A 24,288-nucleotide genomic window follows, 5' to 3' on the forward strand; every position below is an offset into this window, starting at 1 on the left:
TTAGGGGGCAGGAGTGGCAAACCCCCTCCTTCATCCTCATCATCAGGGGTCTGAGCTCAAGGTGTCCCTGGGCCATGCTATGTGCTGTTCCCACTCCCACAAAGCTCAGGGCAAGACAGTCCCTGTGGTGCTGGGTGCCTGGCCATCATCTTCCCAGGCACCGGTGCAGAACCACGAAGCCTGTGCCATGCTCTGGGTGTTGTAGGTCCTCTGTAAGCACCTTCCAACAAAAAGGGGATTATCTATAGCTTGTTAGAGCCCTTGCAGGGAGGGAGAATAAGACTCTTTGCTCTGAAACGTTCTCTTCCCTGGGATTACAAGATAATGCATATGAAACGACATTAGCTCAGCCAGGTTTATGGATTATTTGAAAATCAAATTCTTTTAATCTCATCCACCATCTGGCACCAGTGTTACAGCCAGCAGCCAGCTTGCTGTCGCTTCCACCTCGGCTGCGTTGAAGTGACCGGAGTGCCAGGGGCAGCAAAGGGACACCAGCATCCCCGGCCACCACCACCCAGGCCAGCCTTCTCCTGATTTCTTCCCAGCGTGGAGGTAACAAGTCTCTGAGGGGTCTTTTTGGAGTGGGGATGAACAGGCAGGCTGGGAACATCTCACTGCTCGTGCCTGCGTGACCACGAGACTCAGAGTCAGCAGCCAGAGGGGGTCCCCAGGCCTCGGGGTAAGGTTGGGGTTTGAGGAGGGGACTTGCCAATCTTGCTGCCGTGATCTGCAGTGATCTCCTGGCTGGGCAGGCAGGGATGAGGGCGCAGGAGCTGCTTGCAGCATGCTGATGCAGCTTATTTTCCAAGGAGGTTGTGCTTTTCCCATGGAATGTTAATTAGAGGCTCTCAGGGTGCATCTGGGCTCTGGGATGGGGCGGGAGGCTCCTTTGGGTACCAGGGAGCTGGTGACAAATCACGGTGGTCACAGCAGGCAACATGAGCGCCGATGCTCCCCCCAAGGAGTGGGGCAGGGCAGGACATGCCAGAGACACAGCATGGAGAGCTTGAGGAGCATTGCTGCCAGCGGCACCGCAGAGGCTGACCTGGCATACAGGTCAGGGAACAGACAGGACCAGTGTGCAGTCAGGGACCACTGTGGGAAGCTGAAGCCACCAGGACTGGGGACGTGCAGGTGTGTGAGGGTTGTGTGCTTGTGCATTGGTGTCCCCACATCAGGTAGCACCTCCCCAAGGCGGGGACAATCATGGGTGACAACCTGTCCTCCTCCCAAGTGTGAGCCGACCCCCCAGCTGATATATTGAGATGCGAAGGCAGCCGTGCTGCAGAGCCACTTGGTTCTTGTGTTTTTTGGTTCCTTTGCTGAGCCTCAGTAGGACCATCTGTCTTCTCCTGTCTCCTCTAGAACGCTTCTGCATCTACTACCAAGCAGCACTATAATCTCAGTACCCATTTAACATGAATAAAAAGCCTTCTGGGACAATAGGTCACGGTTATACAATTTAACTCAAGTAGAGAAAAGGCCTTTATAGCTATGAATACATGAATACTTAAAATATATATATAACATTGGTTAACATCAGGACATACAAGCATAATATATATATAGCAACGGGCTAACAGTCTGTTCCTTGACTCCCTCTACAGAAGGCTGTAGCTGTTCTGCCTGTCAGCTCTGTCCCAGTGGCTCTTCATGGCTGGAGTCCTAATCTGTGCTGCTGCCCACCTTTGCTGGGCTCTGGGTACAGAGACCTGCTCTTCTGGGCAGAGGGGAGCTGGGGGGGGCAAGATCTGTGGGGATCCTCAGTGGGGATCAGGGTGTGAGGTGAGGATGCAGCACCTCTGCCCGTGGGTAAGGACTGGCACGCAGAGCTGGGTTGGTATCTGATGTGCCATGCAGCAACTTGCTCCCATGATTCATGTGCCCCGAAGACAGCTGCATGCAAGGAACAAAACCAAATAATCATAATAGATAGCTTTAGAGAAAGGAAAGTGTCATTTCTGTAGGTAATTAATTACTAATGATACAATCACAGCATTGTCTGTATCATTACAATTACTTGGTTTTTCAGTATTTTGTGGCTTTAATTAAACAAATCCTTAGTTTATTTTCACACACACACACACCTTTGTAGCACAGATTAATTTTTTTTTTATTAGTGCCAAAGCATAAATTGATTGTGTAATTAATGATGATTACTTTGTCGCTCCTGGAAGGGTTATTTCCAGGTTGTGTGTATGTGGTGGCTGGGGGATGGCTATGAAATGCTGTTTGATACCAGGATGCCCTGGGAGTAGTCATTGGTGACTGAGGATGCTGGTGGAGGTGAGGATTTGCCAGCACTGGGGTGCAGCCGGTGTGGAAGGGGGTGAAAAACTGCCAGGCCTGGCTGGAGGAGGCACCAGCAGCTATCCCCTTGTTTCTGTGCAGCCTGAGTAAACCTGTTCCATCTTGATGCAGAGATGCCCTCTAGAAAGCATCCTCAAACCCTCCGGAAAGGAAATGGTAGCAAAGCAGTGGCTGCTTCCACCTGCTCCCCTGGCAACAGGTGAAGAAGAGATCCCAGAGTGGGATTTCCAAGTGTGTGCCATCACTGGCATCGCTCCAAGGGGCTCGAGGGCTGGTGGGGATGGCACGTGTGCCCCTGCCCCACAGCATGTAGGGTGCACAACAGACTCCTGGCAGGAAGAGGGGACTTGAGCGTGCAGCCAGCGATAGCGTCTTAATAGATCTGCACTTATTATTTGGGAAAGAAAGAATCAGGATTACAGGCTTATGAGGGATTAGCAAACATGAATGCAGATTTCTGCAGCTACTGCTCCTTTTGTAAGCCCATTGTGCCGTTAGACTGATACAGAGTTATGCCATTACTACATGACATCAGTGTATCAGATAGTCTTGATTATAATAAGATCCAGCAGCTGTATGGATGAGAACAGGGCTTTCCCACTGGCCTGATGATCCTTTCCTGTTTGTGGCTCGTGGTCTGGCTGTGAAACCACCTTGATTCTCAGGCAGCATCACCATCTGCAGCAGGACAGGCACCTTGGGAGCATTCCAATACCTGAAAGGTGCCTATATGAAAGCTGGGGAAGAACTGTTCACAGGGCGTGTAGCAATAGGATGAGGGGTGATGGTTTTAAACTAGGAAAAGGTAGATTTAGGTTGGATATTAGGAAGAAATTCTTTGACAATGCAGGTGGTAGATCACTGGAAGAGGTTGCCCAGAGAGGTAGTGGAGGCCCCGTCCCAGGAGATATTCACAGTCAGGCTTGGTGGGGCCCTGAATGACCTGATCTAGTGAAGATTCCCTGCTTACTGCAGGGGGGTTGGACAAGATGACCTTTAGAGTTCCCTTCCAACCTAACACGTTCTATGATTGGCCCACCTCCTGGGGCTTTCTGATCACCCACTGAGGTGACAACCTGAGGCTTCACATGTTTCAGCTGCCCTCTCCAGAAGGTTTTAAAGCAGCAAAAGGAAAATGGATGTATGAGGACCCTCAGGTGCCTGTGCACTCAGTTTTAGTGGTGGAAAGAGACTGCACAGAGGAGCTCAGGTCACTTGTGGGCATATGTGCAGGGACCTTTCAGTGAAAGGCTCAAACTCCATGTTTCTGGTCTTGGCTAAAGTGCAAAAATATCCTCGTAAAGGTGGTGTGTCTGTTGGCTTCAGGTACTGCATGCCCCCCATGAGCTGTAGCTGCAAGGTCTCAGCTCTTGGAGCCTGGGAGGTGTGTGAGCTATCTGGAAATGTCGAGTGATCAGTGCAAACATGGGCAGCTTGGAGAGCCTGCCTTTGCTTGGGTGTCCCCAAGGCTTGCCCCTCTGTGCCTGACCCAAGCTTTCCTTGTATTTGCTCTGCCCTGTCCAGCTGAGGAAGAGGAGTGATAGAGCAGCTTTGGTGGGCACCTGGACTCCAGCCAACGTCAACCCACCACAGCTTCCCTGGAGATGATCTTTGTAAGTTGAGCTGTGCTGAGCAAGAAACTGGGATGGACGAGCCGGGAATTGAGTGGTTACGGAACATCAGAGCCCCTGTGTGCTGGAGTGCAAGTTTGGATCTTTACTAAATATTTTCCACTTTAACTTAAACCATTGGTTCTTTTCCCAGGGAAATGTAACAATAAGAGCCCATGTGTTTCTAACCAAGTAGCAGCCTGTGTTTCGGAAACAATCCGGGGTCCGGTTTGGATGGGATCCCTGTGTTGATGTTCCAGGAAGTCAAATAGCAATCGAGCTAAGACAACTTGTACCTGGAGCTGCCAAGAGCTGTTTGCTGCCGGACCCAAAGGGAGTGAGAGCCACTGGAGCAGCCCTGTGTGACAGCAGGATGTCCCTGTGCCACCCAGACCCAGCTCCTTTCCCTGCTCTCTGTCAATCAACCACCACTGTGTGGGACAGCATCCCAGGAATGACCTTCTCTCTGCAGGTTCCCTCCCCTCCCTTTCACTGTCTCCTGTAACACCACTGACATCGCTGACACTGGGCACTTTGGACTTGAACTGGGGCCAGTTACCCTATTTCTCTGGTTGGGGTTGGTCCAGGTGCTTTTAGTTCTTCATCACTTTTGAGTGTAAGATTCCAAAGTCCCTTGGAATGGTTGAAAAGTGGCATCTAGACTTTCTCTCCATTGGAGTGTGTATCTCTGGAGCTGGGGGGGAGGGTTGGCTTGTTGGGGTGTTTTTTTCTTCCTCATGCTTAACATTTCTTGTGGCTGTAACTCCTTTCGGTGATGTAAGTGTTCTGACAAACCTGACCTGACGCTGCAGAGCAGTTCTGCATGAATGAGCCAGGTAGGTCAAGCTACCTCTCAGGTTCCCTCCCCTGAAGTACAAAATGACCCTGCAACCGCAACCCCAGTGCGTGGGACCCAGCGCACGCAAGGAGCCCGACGATAACAAACCAGCCTGCACACAGCCTGCTGCTGCTGCTGCAGGGAACCGACGCGGGCTCAGAGGTACCGGTGCTCCTGCTGATGTGTCCTTTCCGAGGGCATCAGCGTCAGCAGGGCTTTTTAGCTGTGAAAGGAGGAGGAGGAGGATGACTCACGAACCACACAGACGCAAGCGGTGTCAGTACCTTGATGGTCCATCAGGTTCCTCACCTGCGTCAGCAAAATCAGGAGCCAAGACTGAAAGGAGAACAACAATCCAAGCTGGATTTGAGGGGGAGAGAGGGTGAGTGATATGGAAAATAAAACTCCCTCTGGGATTGTGTGCCCACTCCCTCACCAGGCACACACTGTGGGGACACCCAGCTCTGCAGAACTTGAAGGCACGGACTCTTTCTGTCATAGATGTTGGAAATGTTGACTGTTGACATGATCTCCAACTTTTTCCTCTGCCAACAGCCTGAGAGCTTCTTCCCTGCCCCTCTCTGCAGGGGCTTTTTGGGGACTGTTCCTTGCCCCATCACCTCCATCCTCCTGAGTTTGCCATGAATGTTGAGTCTGCTGGTGCAAGAAACCCTCCTTAGAAGGACACAAGCAGACCAGAAGTGCTTAGCAGCTGAGAAGGCAGATGAGAAGGCTGGTGAAAGCCAGCTTAAGCTGCTATGAATCCAGTTGTGATGATTAATGGCTCTTTTTATCTGAAGATGCTTAGAAAGGGACATTTTCTGGAGAAATGAGTGTGAGGTCTTTAGAATAAACTAGGAAGAGGGTATTTTTGCTGGGTTGTTTTCTTTTCTTAAAGATGTTTCAGCCAATACAAGCAATTACACATTCCTAGGTGTCTCCCTGCTTGCAGTCTGTAACAGAAGAAAAACTGTCCAGAGACAAATTGCTTGCTTTGGGTCAAGGGACAACCAGATTGGACCATCACCTGTAGCTCAGACGTGGCCTTCACAGAGTGCTGAGTTCTGGCAATGAACCAGCCCTGTTCTCAGCGGCCCATGTGTGCCCTGACAGCTCTCTGAGCTTCCCACAGCTGCAGGCACAGAAGATACCAAGACACCAAGGGTCCATCTCAGCTACCACCTCTACCAGTAGCCTGGCAGGCACTTCTGCTCTGCCTGGCAGCAGTTCCCAGTCCAGCCTGCCCTCCCTGGCATGCGGGGCCATCAGCATCACCAGCCTTATTACTCGCCTACAGACTGGCATCCTTTGAGCCTTCTCTGTCCTCTCCCGCATCACCACCCAAAGCAGTGGGGAGCAGCCTGGAAATCTGGTGGGACACATGCTCAGAGCTCAACAGCGATGCCCCAGAAGCAAATCTGATACTGTAATAGAGAGCTCTCCCAGCAGGCAGGGGATTAATGAACTGGAGCTAGGCTGTAAGGGTTTAAAACAACAAAAAAGGAAGTTTTTAAGGCTGTCTCTAGATGCCCCACCTAGATCTGAAAAAGAGCTTCATTGTTCCTGGAGCAGAAATACAGGAGAGTGCTCTGCATCTATTTACCATGCAGAAGGGTCAAAAATGGCTCTTCTCCCTCCAGGGTCCCTGCAGCTTCTTGAGGAGAATTAAAAGACACACGTGGAGAAGAGCCTTGTTTCATCCCACCTGCTCCGTGATGGTGACTTGCCCCGAAGAGTCTCAGGAAAATCCTGTGTAAATGGAACATAAATGTTTTATGAATTCAGCCCTGGTGGAGTAAATTAAAGGGTCATTAATGGCCTCATTAAAAAGCTTTGCCCTTTTTTTCTGAATTATGAAAGCTATCATGCAATCTTAAACTAAACGGAGTTTTTGGTGAGGTTTTAAAACTCCTTAACTAGTTCCCTCTCCAATTCTGTCTCTCTCTAGTCTTCCCCCCCCCTTTTTTTTGTCTCTGAGAAATGTCTTTCGAGGGAGCCGCCTGTAGTGCTACAAACTAGATTTCAATTATAAATCTTCTTATGCTCCACTAATTGCCCAGAATTTTTCTCGAGAGCTGCCTGAGGTTAATGCTGATGAAGAAAGAGCCCTTTTGTCTTTTCTTGAAACGGTGCCTTCCCTCCCCCATCTCTGAGGAGACGTCAAGCAGGGAATTACCTATAATGACACCCAAAGGGGACACGGAGAGCTGCCACATGGGAAGAAAGACGTGTGTGCTGTGGCTTTGCCTCTGCTTGCTAGGGAGAAGCCATTGGCTCCTCTGGCATCTTCTGGTGTGGCTCTTAGTGGAGCCCAGCAGCCCAGCCTTGTGTGGGCTCCATCAGCAGCCCAGTGCTGTCCCGGCTGGGAAATCACCTGGTGCTCAGTGGGGTTGAGGACACACGTCTGGGAAGCCCAACCCAGACACCATGGGCTTGATAAAGCCATGTGTTAAATTGAGCTGTACAATACAGTCCAGAGCCATTAGCAGGAGTCATCCTTGGTGCCTGGTGGGAAAGAGGAGGGGAGAAGGAGGGTGATGAACTGCTGACATGGGCTGCACGTCAGTGTGTGTGCGTGCAGCTTTTTCCATCAGCCCTTTGCTCCTTAATGCACTGAAACAGCCGGGGCCAAAGGCTGGATCAGGTCTGCATCTGATTCCTTCACATTGCTCATCTCCAAGAGCTCACCCTTATTCAAACCAGGGCTGTAAGGACACTTCTGAGAGCACCCTGGCTGCCGTCATAGGGTCCCTGTTCCCTGCCCTGGTCTTGGGTGAGGAGTGTTGAAGCGTGGCAGTGGCTCCATGTAAAGATTCATTTTACACCTTTTGAATTGTTGCTATGGATAAATGCCAATTACCAGGTTGGTTTGGATCAGGCAGGAGCTTGCTGAGACAGTGTGTGTCCTGGCAAGTTGCTGGCTGCCCAGGCCACCTGAAGGGACTGGGTGTTGGGGGACCAGGTCCTACTGCTACAGCTGGGACAGGGGTGGGGGAGGTACGGGCAGTGGGAGGTACAGGTGAGCTTCCCAGGTGTACAAGCTCAGTGCGGTTGGAGATAAAGACTTTGAAATCCATATTCAGAGGTCAGAATCTTCATTGCCGCTGGGTCTGAGTGTGGGGGGGAAAGACCTATCCCTTGGTCACCTCCCTGCCTTTACCCAGTGCTGGGGGGATACTGGAAACCTCACATCTCAGTGCAGGGAAGGAGAGGGAAGACCACCGTGTCTGGGGCCGGCAGCATCTTGCCAGCTGCCTTGCTAGAGTGGGTAGAAATTGTTCAGCAAAAGAGAAAATTTGCCCCAACTTTTCCACTGGGATGCTATCATTTCACCACCAGGAGAAGCCCCTCAGGCCTGACCTGGAAATTCTCACTGGGGCTGGATGCAGAGCTGTGGGGGCAACCATCCCTCCCCAGCCTGCTTCTAAGGCTCATTGCTTTGACTTACTGACTTAGCTCGCCCTCTGCAAGTTCTTCACACAGCTACGCAACAAATTAAACCCCTTATTAACTAATTAAGCTATTTCTCCAACCAAGCAGGAAAGAAGAAGAGGTTGTTATTATTTCTATTTTTAAATACCTGTGAGAGGCACATGTGCTTGAACCAAGGCTCAGCCCAGCTGAGACATGAGCCGTGGACAGGACCAGGTGAGACTTCTTGCTGCAGCCCGGTGGCTTTAGCCCCTATGGGGCTGGAACATGCTGCGGTAGCTGTTAAGTTTTCCTCATCTGGGACTTATTTTGGGCACACTGCCCTGAAGCAGCCAGCCCCTGGGTAATGCAGGCTGTGATGGGGGGCAGCACGGTGGTACGCCCAGAGAGGGATGCTGAGCAACCCTCCTGGCGCGATGTGCAACCCCAGCAGGGAGGATGCAGCAGCCCAGGGGACCCCATCGCCTCTGACAGTGAGTGAAAACTGAGCAGCACGTTCTAACCCCCCCCCACGCCTCTCTGAAGGCTCAGGCTCTGGGGGCAGCAAGCTGGCATCCCACACATCCCCCTTGGCTGTATGTGGACTCCGCTGGAGCCAGATCTCCCCAGTGCCTGGCTCCCCAGAGCCCCTATCATCCTTGTCATCTCCAAGGACCACCCACACCCTTTTTGGGGGGGCTTACTCAGAGTTCAAGAGTTACTCCACAGTAGCTGTTGATGGGAGTAGTAGCTGCTGACAGTAGTAGTAGTCCCAGTCCTGCCCTGGGACACCCTGCAGCAGCTTCCCCTGGCCATCAGCTTTCCTGCAGCCAAGGGTCTATGCCACTTTGGCAGTGGATTCAAATGACTGAGGCTTGCCGGATGCTCTTTGGGAGCATCCTGTCTGGCTCCTGGCAGCCTGTGCTGCAACGCTTCATCGCCGAGAGGCTCCGTCTGCCTCACAGCTCCTCTCCTGCGAGGTGGGAACGCTGCGGCTGCCTCTGCTGCGCATCGTGCGGGAAGGGATGGGGATGCTGCAGGAGCTCTGCTCAGAAACGCTGCCACTTTCTGGCAGGCTCTGGCCTCCTTCCCTGCGCTGGACAGGGAGATGCCCAGGAGCTGAGGCCAGATGGTTTCTGCAGGTGAAACCACTTGGTGTGAGGGCTTTTGTGGTCTGGAGGAGATCAGAAACCACAGCTGCCCCATATCTAGCTTGATGTGGGCTCCTTAAATGGTGTGTTTGCCCTATGGGGTTGGGCATTAAGTGTGTGTTAGGAGGGCATAAATAGTCCCAGGGAGGGCTTTGGGCCTGGGCTTGTTGGTTTCTTTCTTTGTTCTATTCTGCTAAGGCTGTGTAGGGGTTTTTAAAAAAATTAATATGATTAGGGATTTTGTTGAGGTCTTTTTCCTCTGCCTGCTGTCCTGTGTGCTCTGTTCTTAGTGCCCCCAGGACCAGGAGCGTGGAGGGGCTGATCTCTCTGGCTAATGTGGAGTTTTCTTTGCTGGAGGTTGGTTGTGGTGCCTCCTGCCTGTCCCCTCTATGCCAGGCCAGGCAGCCCTCTGCAAGTTTCCCTTCGCTGCTCCCTGCTGCTGCTGGGAACGGATCTCCCATCCCCTCTAAGCCTTGGGAGAGGGGCTTATGCTCTGGTGAGGGACTGGGCTCGCTGCACAGGGTGATTTAGGAGAGCCGATGCGCAGCGGTGGCAGCGCTATAAGCCACATCGATGCTGATAACGTTCAGCGGAGCCATCGCTGGGCTGCGCTGAGCCCCGCAGCCAGGGCGGGCACCAGGAGGGGCAAAGCCCCGTGGCAGCATCCCTCAGCTCCGGAGCCCTGCGGGGGGAGCTGGGGGCAGCGAGTGCCCGGGGGTCTGCAGACCCGCGTGTGTGTGTGTGGGGGGGGGAGCGGGTGGAGCTGCGGGGGCAGGCGGGAGGCCGCTGCGATGGGCTCGGTGTGACGCCTCAGCATCGCCGGCTGGGCTCAGGGGGGAAGCACGGAGCGCGGTGCCCCGTCCCCGGGGGTGCAGCGGGGGCTGGGGCCGTGCCGCTCGTTGCTGGAGTGGGCTTGGCGAGGGTTTGGGGGTCGGTGCTGCGGTGCGAGCGCCTGCAGAGTGTGCTGTGGCTCCAGGGATGCTGCGAAGACCCGCGAACCCCCGATCCGGTGTCAGGGACGGGAGGATTTTATGGGTTTTCCATTAAAACTCCCCGCAGGTACGGTGGGGGAGGGATGCTGGGGAGCCAGAGCTGGGCTCTGCTGCCTGGGGATTTGGGTGGAGGGGGCTCTGCTTGTCCCTGGGTGGGCTGGGGGCACTGGAGAGTGCCAGTTCCCCGCTGAAGCAGCAACGCTGGGTTGGGGGACCATAGAAATACGAGAGCTGATGGGCAGATCCAGGGAGCAATGTGAGGCCAGGGATGGCGTGATATGGCCCTAACTGTGAGCAGGGAGGTGGGAAGGATGCAGAGAGCATCGTGTTCTGCTCCTGGCCTGCACGAAGGGAAGATGGAAAGGCAAAGGGAGCTTTATCGCTCCTTGGGCAGGGAGTTTGCTGCAGGCACAGCTGAAGAGTCCCAGAAATGCTTTGTGCTGTTTCCAGTAAAGTGACTGATGGGGACTAGGGGGGAAGTATATGGGTGGGGAGCAGATTTAGAAAATGATTTCACTGCTGGTTAAATTTCCTCCGCGCTAAACCATTGCAGAATCTGGGGAGAGAAGCACAAATCTGCCATGGAAAAAAAAATCCCACGTCCAACTGTGGCTGGACAGCAAGGGGAAGGAGCTGGCAAATTCATCGGCAATGCAAAGCCACACCAGGAAAACACAGGACAGAGCATGGCAAATCCTACCCTATGCATGCTCCTGCAAGAGAAATCTCTTTCCCCTGTCTAATCCATTACCACATGCTTATTCCTATAACAAATAACTGAGTCAGCGGGAGAAAACCAAATTCAATTTATATCTCAATCCAAGCAAATATGAAAAGGTTGCCAAATCTGACAATAAAACCGCAGTGATCTCAGATGTTTCTCTCCTGTCTATTGAGAGAAAGGGGAGCGGAGGAGCTTTTGGCCTCGGGGTTGTAGGTGAGCATGTGGGGGGATTAGTGGGATGCCTCTGAGCTGTCCCCTCAGGTGGCGTGCAAAGCTTTGGCTCCGAGGTGAGCCAGCCAGATGTGTTGGTACAGATGTGGCTTTGGAGCTACCTTGGGGACCGCAAGGGGACAGGGGAGGAGGCTGGCAGTGCTGGCACGTTTCTGAAATGATCTGAATAATCTCTGGTGGGGGGGGGGGAAATATAAAAAGTGAAAGCTTCCCACATGGAGCTGTTCCTCCTGTGTCGCTGTGGGATTCTTGGAGGCGGCCCCCTCCCCGTTTTGCAAATGTTACAGCTGGCTCTGGCAGCCTGTGAGCACGAGGATTTTTCTTGAAAGTTTGTCGAGTTTGCCAGGCTTTCAAAGAAAGCAGAGCCATGCAGTGAAGTGCCTGGAGCTGGGGGATGTTCCTCCTGGCTGGGCAGCCAGTGGCAGGAGACACATTGCTCTGAGCACACTGGGAGGGAGAGTGGTGGGGCGTGTCTTGGTATGATAAACATGTGCAGTCAGCCAAAAAGTTGTTCTTTTCTCCTGCAGAGACTGGGCACCCTCTCTCCTCCATCCAGAATTGCTCCAAGTGACTGGGATTTCCCTTGGAGCAAGGCAAACCTTTGTGCACATCCCTTTATTCCCATCTCAGGTGCCCTGTAGCTGCTCAAAGCCCTGACTGCCCTAGTGATGTCCAGCTTAGCTAGCCCTGGTTTAGCCAGAGCTGGTTTAGCTCCCCGCTGTGTGGTGGCACTGGTGAGATGTCCTTGAAGCCAGCAGTAGGGATGGGCTCCACACCTGGCTCACGCTTGCTGCTCCCTGCTAAACCCCGGAGCGTCCGGAGCTGAGCTGTGCACCTGAGCTCCCCAGGACTCAGGAGGTGTTGGGCTCCCAGCAACGCCAGCGGGAGCAGATGGGCAAGAGAGATTAAACAAAGAGTCAAAATAGACAGTTTGATGAACTATTTTCCTAGAAGAAGGCATTTAGCAAGCTCAGCTGAGCTATAAATATCCCATAATGTTCCTCTAATATGTGAGCAGAGCTGGGGAATGGGAAGGGGAGATATTCTTCGTGTAAACAAATGCAGAGAAAATAGTGGCAGGAGGAACAAAAGGTACTAATGAATTCAAGTCAAACACCCTGGTTTGGCTCAAAGACGTGGAGTTTCTTGGGGAGCGTGTGACCACATCCAGGCAGTTCATTACCCTCTCCAGATTTGAGATGTTTTGTTCCCAAAACGGTGGGGGTTTGAGAGTTGATCTTCTTTGTATTTTGGGTTTTTTTTTTTTTTTTTTTACAGCTTAAACCCCCTGAGTTAAGTGATGCGGGAATGAAATGAAACATCTCGTGTTGAACTGGAATGAGAGGGGTTTGTTTTCCTTCGTTTTTCTCCCTTCTGCCAGAAAAGTTCCCACTTTGCAGAGCTTTGCACGTGAATGAGGGCTGAATTCCCCTGTGGAGGATGGGCAGATGATGGAGGGGGGTGTTCTACAGGGGGAGCAAGTGGGGACACAGGTGCCTGGTTCAAGCTCTCCATGAGACCTGTACTGCGTTTAGGAGAAGCTTAAGTGTTCCCCTGGCTAATTTGCTTTTTGCCCACTCAAACTGCAGAACGGCAGAAGGAAGGGGAGGGGAAGAAGCCCTGTTCCTGTGCTGCATTAGGAACAGTTTGGTCTCATTAAAATCTGCTTTCACCTGCTACTAATTTCCCTCTGGTTGTGGAGGCCCAGAATGGTTGATTTGTTTGTTTGTCACAATGAAGAGGGGGGGGAAAGAGTTGTTAGATGTATTTTGTGGTGAAAAAGTGACAGCATGTGCTGGTAGGGGCACGGCAGGTAACAAGCAGTGGTGGGGAAGGGGAGGAAATTCCTGGACAGCCTGAGAAGAGTGGGAAGGAGGATGAGGTGGGAGTTGCCCTGCCTGCCTTGCTGGTGCAGGCAGCGGCTGCTCCTTGGGGTGGGTGGGAGCTGGTGGGGGTTGAGCCTTTGGGGCAGCAGCACAGTGGGGTGACCACAGTCCTGCCAAGGGGTTGCCTGGGGGAAGATGCTCTGCTGGAGGGTCCAGAGTAGGACCTGCTTGGTCCCGCCTTGCCCTTGGCTCTCCTTAGTGGTTCAGGGTTGGGGTGTCCCTCTGTCCCAGGAAGGGGACATTTGTGCTCCCGGAGCAGCAGCTCAGTGCCAAAACACCGCGCTTATCCCTGCAGCTGAGGAAGAGTCCCACCGGCAGTGCAACCCAGGTGAGAGGGGACCTTTGTGAGGTGTTTGGGCTTTTGCTTTGGGGAGCTGAGATGGGGAAATGACCTCACATGCTGGGGCTGGGGGGCGGGAACGTGTGGTGCCAAGTCTCCATCCTCCTGGCACACTTGTGCATCCTGCTGTGTGTCCTGAAGACCCCTGTCCAGGTCGGGGAGCACAGCACGCGAGAGCTGTCTCTCCTTTTTGTGACAAGTAATTAGGGTGATGCGAGATGCTAAAAAATTACTTTACTGGGCAAAGGAGGCCTGTAAACCTCCTGGAACAAACAGGCTTTTTAAACAACTCCAGATTGCGTGTGAAGGCGGATGCTCTCCCTCCCGCTCCGCACCTCACCCTGCTCAGCCAGACTGAAGGAAGAGCTGGGACCCAGGGAGACTCTTCCCTACTTTTCCTTGACATCCTGCCAGTTAGTGACATCCCCCTCAAAACCAGAAACTCTGCAGCATCTATCAGGGATGGGTTCAACCTCTGCTCCCCAATACCCCTTTGTTTGGTGGCATCCTTTCCCTAGAAGCTCCCCAAACCCTCCCTTTGGGGTGGATGGAGCACTGCTGTGGCATGGGCACAGCCAGCAAATTACAGCTTGTGCCTGCTGCTAGGATTGGCCAGCAGCGGTCTGGGGATGGGATGAGCCTTAATAAATCCGCAGCGCCGGTGCTGCTTTAGTGTTCCTCTAATTGGAGCAATAAAGTTAAACTCAGCCACTTAGGGTTCTGCTGGGAGTCCAGGCTTCCATTTGCAGGTTCCCCTGCGCTGCTAAAGGGCACCGTGTTGGCTAATAGGTGTTAAATTGGTGCATCACTTTTTAATAAGGCTCTTAATAGCATCGTGTGGGTCCTGGGTAGCTTTGGGATGCTGCCCACGTTAGGATACCTATGTGTGGGGGAGGAAGGAGGTGCTGGGAACTGGAGGGTTGGGGAGGTAGGGGTGATGTAGGAAGCATGGTGGGGGTGAGGGGACCCAAGTCCTCCTCTGCTGCATGGATACAGGTCCCCCATCCCCTTATCAGTGGTGTTGCTGAGGTGTCACCTCCAGGTAGATGCTTCTTGCTGCTCTTTGTCCTACAGGGATTGTGATTTTGGTGCTGTCACAGCAATACCCCCACCACCCCCAGCATTTCTCTGTCACTGAGAAAGTTTCAGAACTGCCCCAAAACCCCAAGCTCCTCTTTCCCCTGCCCAAGTCAAGGGGGTTTCTCTCCTCCTGCTGCTCTGCGTGGTTGCCTGCCCAGAAGTAACAACATGGATACGATCAGGAGCTGTCCTGCTGTCCCACTTACTGCCGGGGGGTTGGACTAGATGACCTTTAAAGGTCCCTTCCAACCCAATACATTCTATGATTCTATGAAAACACAGGGAGTGAAACCATCCAGGCAGCTTTCACTTGGGTAACGCTTAGAGAAAGGACTAAGCTCCCAAGAAACAAGCACACTATTTTTATCTAATCCCTCTGCTTTAATAACTGAGAGTTGGAGGGCTTTCATTATTCGTAATTCAGATGAGGGTGTTTTGAAAGGTCCCTGGTGGGTTTTGTCTTCTGCCTCCAGCTCTGCTCACTCCTGGGTCTCTTCCCACCAGGTGGGACCCCAAGGAAGCTGTTTGCTGAGCCCATGGCCACATCCAAAGTGCTCCATGCTGGCCTTGATATATATTCCCACAGCTGATCTCCAGGCACACCGAGGTTTAGCTGAGAAACACCCTCAGCAAAGCACTTTGTCAAACTCAACTCCCTGCAGCGTCACCCACCCAGGACAAGACAGACTCGTCGTGGTCCAGGAAGGGACATGGGGTGGGCTTTATCACCTCCAGACCAGGCAAATCTGAGGCCAAAGCAGTGGAAGGGAATGAATGCAATTTTCGTCAGCTCCATCCGCGCCGGCGAATGCAGATCATGAATTACACACCCGCCAGATGACAGGCTGACATTTTAGCTCCAAACATTCTCCTATAATTAGAGAATCTAATGCAATACAGGGAATGGCTCCATTTTACACACACATTATCGTAATGCCTTTAAATAAGATAATTGATTATGCCTCTGCATAAGAAAGTAAAATATTCGGTGTAATTAAAACCGACATTCAGATTTTGGCATGTTGACAGGTGAGGCCATGTGTCATTTTATAAATCCTTAAAGTGATATTCACACCCACATCCCGGTTCCCAAAGTTTGGGGAGGAGGAAAAAAAGAAGAAACCCTTGTCTCTGAGTTGCTTTTTATCCTGAGTTCAAATGTGGTTTGATGAGGGATTTCTCTTTTTTTTTGCTGCTCCCGTTTATCTTCATTTCAGCCTCATATCATCAGCTGACAAAAAAAAACCTGCAGTCATAGCTCTGTGAGCAGGGATATTGGTAGATCCCATCTGATAAGCAGGATTTGGCTGGCTTTCTGCTTGCAACAGACCCCTCTGAGACGTTTGTACGCTGCACTGCTGAATTGACAGGCAGCATCTTCCAGTCTGTGTCTACCCTGATGCTGAAACTGCTGCTGGGTGTTTATGGGCTCTCCTGGAATGGAGATGTTCACGTAGAAGCTGGGAAAATGCTTTGTGGTGCCGTAGCTGCCAAAAGCTTTGAGGTCTTTCTGCAGGAGGGCTGACTGGGAAATATGTCCTTGGGGCGATGGATGGATGGATGGATGGATGGATGGATGGATGGATGGATGGATGTTGTGGGGCAGCTGAGGATGGGACCGGTTGTGGTGACTCTGGATGCATAAGGACCTGCACTGAGGGACTGGGGACATGGAGCTGGGCTGGTAGCTGCTCTGTCCTTGCTGCCTGCACTGAGGTGCTCTTCCTCCTCCTTTATGAAAGCTTTCACACCAGTGACTGAAGAGTACTTGTTGCTTCTCCCATCCATTTTTATGGTGCCTGTGAGCACTGTGTTTATGATCCAAATGGTAGGTGACAAAAACTGCTCAGGACTCTTCATGAAACCTCCTGGTTGGGGCTCTATCCTACTGCTAATGGACAGGGCTTATGTGACAAATCACCATTGCTGCTGTATAGTGAAAACTGCCTTTCACTGGTGGTCATGTGGTTGATAATGGGAACTTGAGGTCTGGGAGCTTTTGAGGGGATTCTTTAGGTCTTGATAAATTCTCTGAGTCAACACCGATGCTGACCTGCTGCCTTGACATTTGCTGACTGTTGCACCTTGAAATTTTGCAAACAGAGCTTTGAACACCTTGAGCATCCCAAGATCTGTCTTTTTTATTCCATAGCACACTTCTGGTGAGATCTGGGCAGGATCTGGATGAAGGGTGTCCATCTCTGCCCTCTGTGCTCTGGGTATACCTTTGCTCCTGTTAAAGATAACGTTCTTCTGATAAATGTGAGGTCCAAGACTGTGACCATTGAATCCACCTCCTGCCTGATAACATGGAATTGGCCCAGCCTGTCCTCAGCTGCCAACAGCTGCCACTCCATTTTCTTCCAGACAAGCAGAAATGTTTTTTCCTCTCCAGCTTGGGTTACCTGTCAGTGAACTGCTCCTTCCATCATTCCCAGTCAGTTTGCAAAGACTCTGAATATCTGCTGGGATGAGATGGCATTTCCAGCCCCATGTTGGGTCTGTCCAGGGACCTTTGCAGAGGGAAAGGTGCTAGAGGATCCTATCAGAGGGCTTGTACCTGCCCATGGATGAGCAGGGTGCAGAATGATGCCTGTTAGAGGCAGTTTCAGCAGCACTCGCTCCATAACATCACTACCCAAACCATCAGCAATGACATTCCCTGTTTTGTAACTGCTGGTCCAGCTGCCTGCCCATCACTCCTTTCCCCAGGGGGCTCTATCCAGTGCACGGGTAATTAAGACCCTCAGTCAATTAGATGGAGCCGGCAGGGTGAGGGCAGAGTGGAGCCACTTGAAGCAACCCCCAGGGGATGCAGGGTGAGAGGAGAGGATTTCCCTGGCCTCAGCCTGGTCCCATCTCCCCATCCAGCCCCACTGGGGTCTCGGAGTGTGAGGTGACCTCAAGGGAGAGAGAAAATCAGGCTCGCTGGGTTCCCTGCCTGGGCAGGGCTCTGTCGAAGGGAGGAGGAAGAGGAGGGGGGCGAGAAGCCGGCGGGCTGCGCTGTCTGCTCTGCTCGCATTAGCAGGCTGGTCTGGTTTCCTCCGCCGCTCTTCAGGCCATTACGCTTGGCTCGCTGGGTTGTGGTTGGCAGCGTGGGGCGCCGGAGCCCGCTGAGACGCCGTCATGGCAGCCGTCAGCTCACCCCCTTCCTCTGCTCCTAAGTGGGCTTGTAAAAAACACAACACGTGCCCGGGTGCCTGGGAAACAGGGGCATGGATAACTGTCCTGTGTCTGAGCGCTGCCCGGCCTCCCGCAGGGAAGTGCACCCGGGGTGACAAGAGGAGATGAGGGCAAAGGACCCTGCTCCTGGCTGTCCTGGCCATGTGGGGGTGGCATGCGCAGGGCAGGGTGGTCGAAGGTGGGCAGATGTGGTGTGAGTCCCCAAAACCAGTATGTGGATACCATTAACACACTGGTCTGAGGTGACAGCAGACCCTGGAGATGGGGTTTTACTGTACTGGGTAGCCTGGATGCTGGAACTTAGCCCACAGCCAAAGCCTGAGATCACAGCAGCATCCCCACCACAGACACTGTTTGTGTCCTTCCACAGAGCAAGGGCAGCCCTGGTTTGAGTCCTGCAGCCTTTGAGAGCAACATCCAAGGTTTCCATGTGAGTACCCATGCACAGATCGGTTGTAGGTGGGCACTCAGGGCTGGCTGGGACACGGCATGTTGCACCTCAATGCATTGTGCTTTTCCATGGCTGAGTTGAAAGTTTGCATGCATCTGGCTTCCTGGGGCTTCCTCCCTCAGCACCCTGCCTCCCTCAGCATCCTGCATCCCTCAGCACCTTGAGGCGATGGAGCAGTCCACAAAAGGGACACTTGGCAATGCTGGGCCGTGGGGTCGCCTTCTTATTCCCACACATCAATCTTCACGGTCACTGCTGATGGCTCAGTGCATCATGAGCTGTGTCATAACAAGTCCTGTGGCTGTACCATGCGGGTGAGAGAATGGCAGCCCAGGACACCACCTAGAAATAATCCTGGGGGGAAACTGAGGCAGGGGTATGACTTGCCCTAAGGGTCTCAACCATTCTGCCTGGCCTCTTGCTCTGATTCTCATGTAGGAGAAACCCAGGAGTCCTGATCTTCCCAATGTGCCCAGTGCTTCAAGTCCTTTAGCATAGGACAGGAATGGTTGGACTTGAGGATCTTAAAGGTCTTTTCCAATCTTTAATTCTGTGATTCTAAGAAGTCTGTGCCCCCCACTTTCTCTGGGTGAGCAAGATCTTGGGAGCAACATCCCGCTGCAAAGTCCCACCTGGACATGCCTTTGTGTCCCCAGTCAGAAAGCCTGGCTGCCCTTGTGGTCCCCAGCCTGTGCCCCCTCCCACCGTCACACAGCTCCTGCAGCCCGTCTCACACTCTCACAAGCACACTCCCCCCACCCTCTGTGTGCTCCCTCTCTCACCCTCGCACACCCACGCGTGCCGGGATGATGCACAGCGGAGCGTGTGCCATCAGCATTAGTCACCAGTTCCTGTAGGAGGAAGGCTGCGAGCAGAGGAGGAGGAGGAGGAGGAGGAGCAGAGCCATGGTGTGGAGCAAGACCACAGTCCTTGGGACAGCCGCTGGCTCGGCTGCAGGGTCACTGCTGACTGTTCCGCTCCTTGGGGTTGAAACTCGGGGGCACAAAATCATTGTGTGGCTGCACTGGGGTCAGGCAGCCTCCTGGCTGGGGTCTGTGGGCAGGATGTTGGGGGCACTGATGGTGGCACGACTCCTGCAGAGGAGAAAAAGCACCCTGGGATCATCACAGTCCCCTGGGAGGGAAGGGGCTGGGCCATGCATGGAGCTAGTGATGTGTGGCCACATGGCTGAGATCAAGTTGAGAGAGGGGCAGAGCCATGGGAATGCTTCTCTGTAGTGGATGGGGCACATTTTTGAGTGCCTGTTTGTGGGCAGGAGGAGCTGGATGTGTGAGGAGAGGTGGATAAAGCTGGAGGAGGTGGGGTGGAGAGCAAAGCACCCCAGGCAGTTTGGCTTAGTGGTGTGAGTGAGAAACCAGGCTGGGGCAGAGAAAAGCAGTCTTGGGGGTGCTGAGAGCATTCTGAGGGGGCTGCAAGGGGAGCAGAGCAGGGTTGAGCAAAGGGATGTTCCCCTTCAAGTAGTTCCCAAAGGTGTCAATGAGAAGGCAGCCTGGCTGGCTGTCCTGAAGAAGGGTCCTCACAGCGGCAGCCTTACCGGAGCAGCGTGGAGCAGCAGCTCGGCTGGGAGTGGGGCCCTGCCTGCCACCCCTGCCACCTGCAGCGTCGAAGTCCCGCAGAGCACATGGGCAGCAGATCAGAGGTGAGAGGAACCACAAACACTTACTTGCCCTATCTCCTTCCCTACGGATTAGCCTCCGCCCAGCTGGTCAGTGGAAGCAGGCGGCTGCCCTATTTTCAGGGCAGGTGGAAGTGCAAACCAGCAGGCAGAGAGCTCTGCCTGTGGGGCCCTGGGGATTTCTGGCAATGGTGCTGGCAGAGGAGAGGCCAGGGGAGACAGAGGTGGCAGTGGCTGTGCCTGGCTGGTGAGGTACCAGCACATGAGGCTCTGCAGTCCCTCTCTGAGGTGATGCTCTGAACTGGTGCTGCAAGCTTGCATTGTTCTGTCCAAAGGCCTCCTTGGGTTTGGGTGTCTAATCCAGTCGTTTACATCCTTTTCTTCTCTCATCCCTGCTCTTCTACACATACTCCAGCCACTGTTTCCCCCGCTCCTGCCTCTCAGACTGCCTTTGCTGTTAGCTGCCATTCTCAACATCTTCTCCAGCCCCAGCTCTATGTGGAGAAGGGTGGTCCTGCTCAAGTGGGACCTTTGCTAGGAGTTGAGCTATGAACTCACTGTGCCCGGGGATGGTCCCAGGACCTTCTGAGCATCCCTCCCCTGTGAGCTGCTGCTTCACAGCTGCCTGTGTGCCACATGCCTGGACCTCCTCTGGGAACTTGTTGTTTCCATATGTGTGTGGTGCATGTCCGTCTGTCTATACCTGAGCTTGTTCCTGCCTTGTGAGGGTATTGGGCACACCTTGCTCCATTCCTATCTATATTTTACCTTGTACATGTGCTGTATCCAGACTCCTTCCTTCCTTTTTTACAGCTGTGTGCTCCTCGTTCATCCGATACATCATCGGGTTGTTTTGATGGCTTTCTCCCACCGTGGGGCGGATCATGAAGGGATTAAAAAGATCACCTAGAGTGGGAGGGGGAGGGAAAGAAACTGTGTTTAGAGCATTAAGTGTTGCACCAAGCTCCAGCTCCGTTTTATTTCCCTCCGAGGTTGAGTTCCCAGGCTTCAGCTCGTCTCTGCCTTGCTGTACACCTCTGGCTGGCCAGCAGAAGGTGATCACAGGGGATCACCAGCTTTCAGTACGGGCTGCCCATTTATCCATGGACCCTGGAAACACCAGTGCATCAACGGATAACTAATGAATCACACCATCACTTGTGCATTAACTTCTTTGAAATGCAAAGCACTTCCTTGATATGTCAGCATCTTTCCACCTAGTCCAAAGCCAAACCCAACAGGCAGAGGTAAGTGGGAAGCTCAGCAAGGTAACGTTTCCACCTTGTGTCTCTTGAAACGATTGCATCAGCCTTAATCACAACGGGACTTTCTGCCCTTTAAAGCAGTTCGGCGTGCGTCCTATTCTCAGCTTCCCTGCCTCCGGCTGGCTCTGGCTCTGAAACGGTTTCTTTCATGCATTCAAAACAGTTTGTAATTAACAATCACATTGTTTTCCTTTGAACATTGACGGAGACACAGAAAACAGAAATTGGGAGCTGAGATGCCGATATGACTGAGTATTATTTTGCTTCCATGAAGCGACTTTCTCCATTTTACAGCAAATTTAGTGCTGATGAAAGGTTTGGGATAGAGGAGAGACTTTGCTCACCAGTTGGTCATGAAACTTGGGAAGCTGACTCAGACACCCGGAAAAAATCCCCTCCCATATCTACAGGGAAGAAGGAAACATGGATTCAGCTGCCCTGTTATGTTTGGCCCTTGCTGACCCCAGTGAGTGCCCATGCAGAAAAAAATCCGTGACACTGTTGTTGCATTCACCAAGTATCCCTTGATGGGAAACCAGCAGAAAAGAATGATTAAAACCAGGAGTATCTTGGCTTTACTGTGGGTTCCTGAGCTACACAGCGTGTCAGACCAGAGGGGGCTTAATTTGAAGCCTTGGCTCTGTAAACAAGAACCAGATTACAAACTTCTTCAGTTCTGGTGCAAAGCTTGGATGGGAGGATTGCTCCCTCCATCTGTTCTTCTCATAGACAATCTGCCTTCAGAAGCCATTGCTGCATAAATCTGGAGGAAGCGTAAATGCAGGAGCACCTGAATATTGTTTAACAGATGGGGACACACATTTTTCAAGCAGAGATTTCCCTTACATTGCCCCATTTATTTTAGAGGGTGTTTTTCAGGACCATCCTTGCAACGCTGTGACTGCCAGGGAATAAGATGGCATCCCAGTCTGAGGCTTGTGGCTAGCTGAGATGATTTTCCATAGCAAACTTTACTGCGTGAACACTGTTGTGACATTTCTGGTTTGTTTTCCCTCCTTTCAGCGCTAATTCCCTTCCAACCCAATTCACATTTCTCATCCAAGCCTTTGAGGAGGATCGTTAGCTGTGAGCACTTGACGTCGGGCCTGATTCCACCCTGGAGACGAAGTGGCTTGAGGAGTTCACCCGCACACCTCTCCTCAGAAACTCATCTATACACAAACACAGGCAGCAAATAAACACAAAGTCGGGTTTTGAACCCTGTGAATCCCTTCACCCACATGTCCTCCTTCCCAACAGGCTGCTGCCCTCCCATTGACAGCATGGCCTCTTGTTCTTCCACCTTTCATCCTGAGGGATCTTTAATACATTTAGCACTGTGGCTTTCAGCTTCATCAACTCAAGGACTGCTACAAATTTTCTGATGGCAACACACCCGCCGACTGCTGAATGGCAGAAAGGAAATTACTTTCCTTTGCAACCTTTCCACGACTCCCCACAAGCAGCCGCCGGACCCCCCAGGCCTCAAGGACTGCAGATTGAAAGCCACCGACTTACCCAGCTGCATATGGAGATCGCTTCAGGTAACATCTCAGGGTGGGAGTGGGTTAGCCATCAAATTTAGCAAGTGGCAGCATTTCGTGAGTGTATGGGAATAAGAAGCTACTGAAACTGCAGTTTGGAGGTTCCTGATGGAGACGAGGAGCCCTTCGCTGCTGCAACGTCCCTCCTCATGGTGAGCAGAGCTCTGGCTCTGGAGCCACAAAGATCTGCCCAAGGAGATGAGCTTGGCTCCTTTGCCTCCTCCCTAGTGCAGAGGCACAACAGATGCCATACTGCTGACCCCAGGCATTCAGAGCTCGCCAGACTGGTCTCCAAGTTCAAACAAAGATATTAGATGCTATTTTCTTTCCACTGGACTTCTGGTTCTGGAACCAGTAGGTTGCACTCAAATAACACTCACAGCTTTTATTTGTTTCCCTCCCCAGCCACAAGAACTAGAAATTTTCCTCTTTTTTTTTCCTTTTCTTAAGTATAAACCGAAAGCTGAGAGTCTCACTGAATCACTTGTCTCCAGCAACCGGGACTTTAAGGGAAATATCTGGTATTGAGAAGTTTGCAGCGTATGTGTGAGACTTGGCACTGCCACCAGGAGATTAAACCAAAATTATGATGTAATACAGCTGTGTCAGGAAGGACAACATGAGATTGTGTTTGGGGAGCAGACACAACAACCCTGGTCAAAGAGCAGGACTCTGTGAACACGTCCTGTGACTTGCGACAGATGAATGCCCTGGGATGCCACGTTGGGTGGTGATGACACAGGTATCAAGCTCAACCCACCACCTGAGCTTGATATCATAACATGTAATGTAGCAGCCAAGGTAAAGATCACATCTTCTAGGAGAGGTGAGGGATGCTGTGGGGCACTGGAGCAGCAGCATGAAGATATGGGTACAGAAGCTGGCTGTTGCAGGAAGGAAAAGAGAGGATGAAGGAAGGAGGGATAAGGCTCAGAAGTGGAGGAAACACATGTGGAACAAACAGGTTGTCCCTAGAGAAACCTGAGATGGGCCTGAGAAGATGCTTGCTGGCACAGTGACCCTCAACCCTGCTTATCCACAGCCCCAGACTCAGGAAAACACAGTGGGAAGGACAAAGCAGTGTGTTGGTTACATGGTGCAGCATGCTGTGGGTAGAGCCCTGGCATGACCTGTTCTCCATGGGCCATAAGATCTCAAAATCCATCCACCAGGAGAACTCTCAGCCTACAAAGAAGGGGGGAAAAAGTTAAAATAGGAGTGCAGAGGATGGACCCCAAACTTCTCAGTTTTCACATTGTGTCACCTTCTCCCTTCTCTGTTCTTCACTCACCGTATTCTTTCTGGGAGAAAGTGGCTGTTGGAAAACAGAGAGAGAAGACGACAAACACTGCTGTGGAATTATTTAACGAGCCAGAATGAATTGCATTTGAAATCATTTAAATGGGATCTGGGAGTATTTAACTGCAGCACAGGAACTTAACAAGAGTGGGAAAGGATTTTGCGCTAATTGCTGGCAATGATATACCTACGGAGAGAGAACATGCAGCAATTAGTAAGCAAGGCTGTAATTTCAGCCTAAGGTCCCTGCCTGCCCAAGAATATGACATGGATTATCTGCTGGAAGGAAGACAGGGGCTCTGATCCACAGGTGACCGGAGAAACAAGCAGATGA

Source organism: Gallinula chloropus, assembly GCF_964237585.1.
Source record: "Gallinula chloropus genome assembly, chromosome: 9".
NCBI lineage: Eukaryota > Metazoa > Chordata > Aves > Gruiformes > Rallidae > Gallinula > Gallinula chloropus.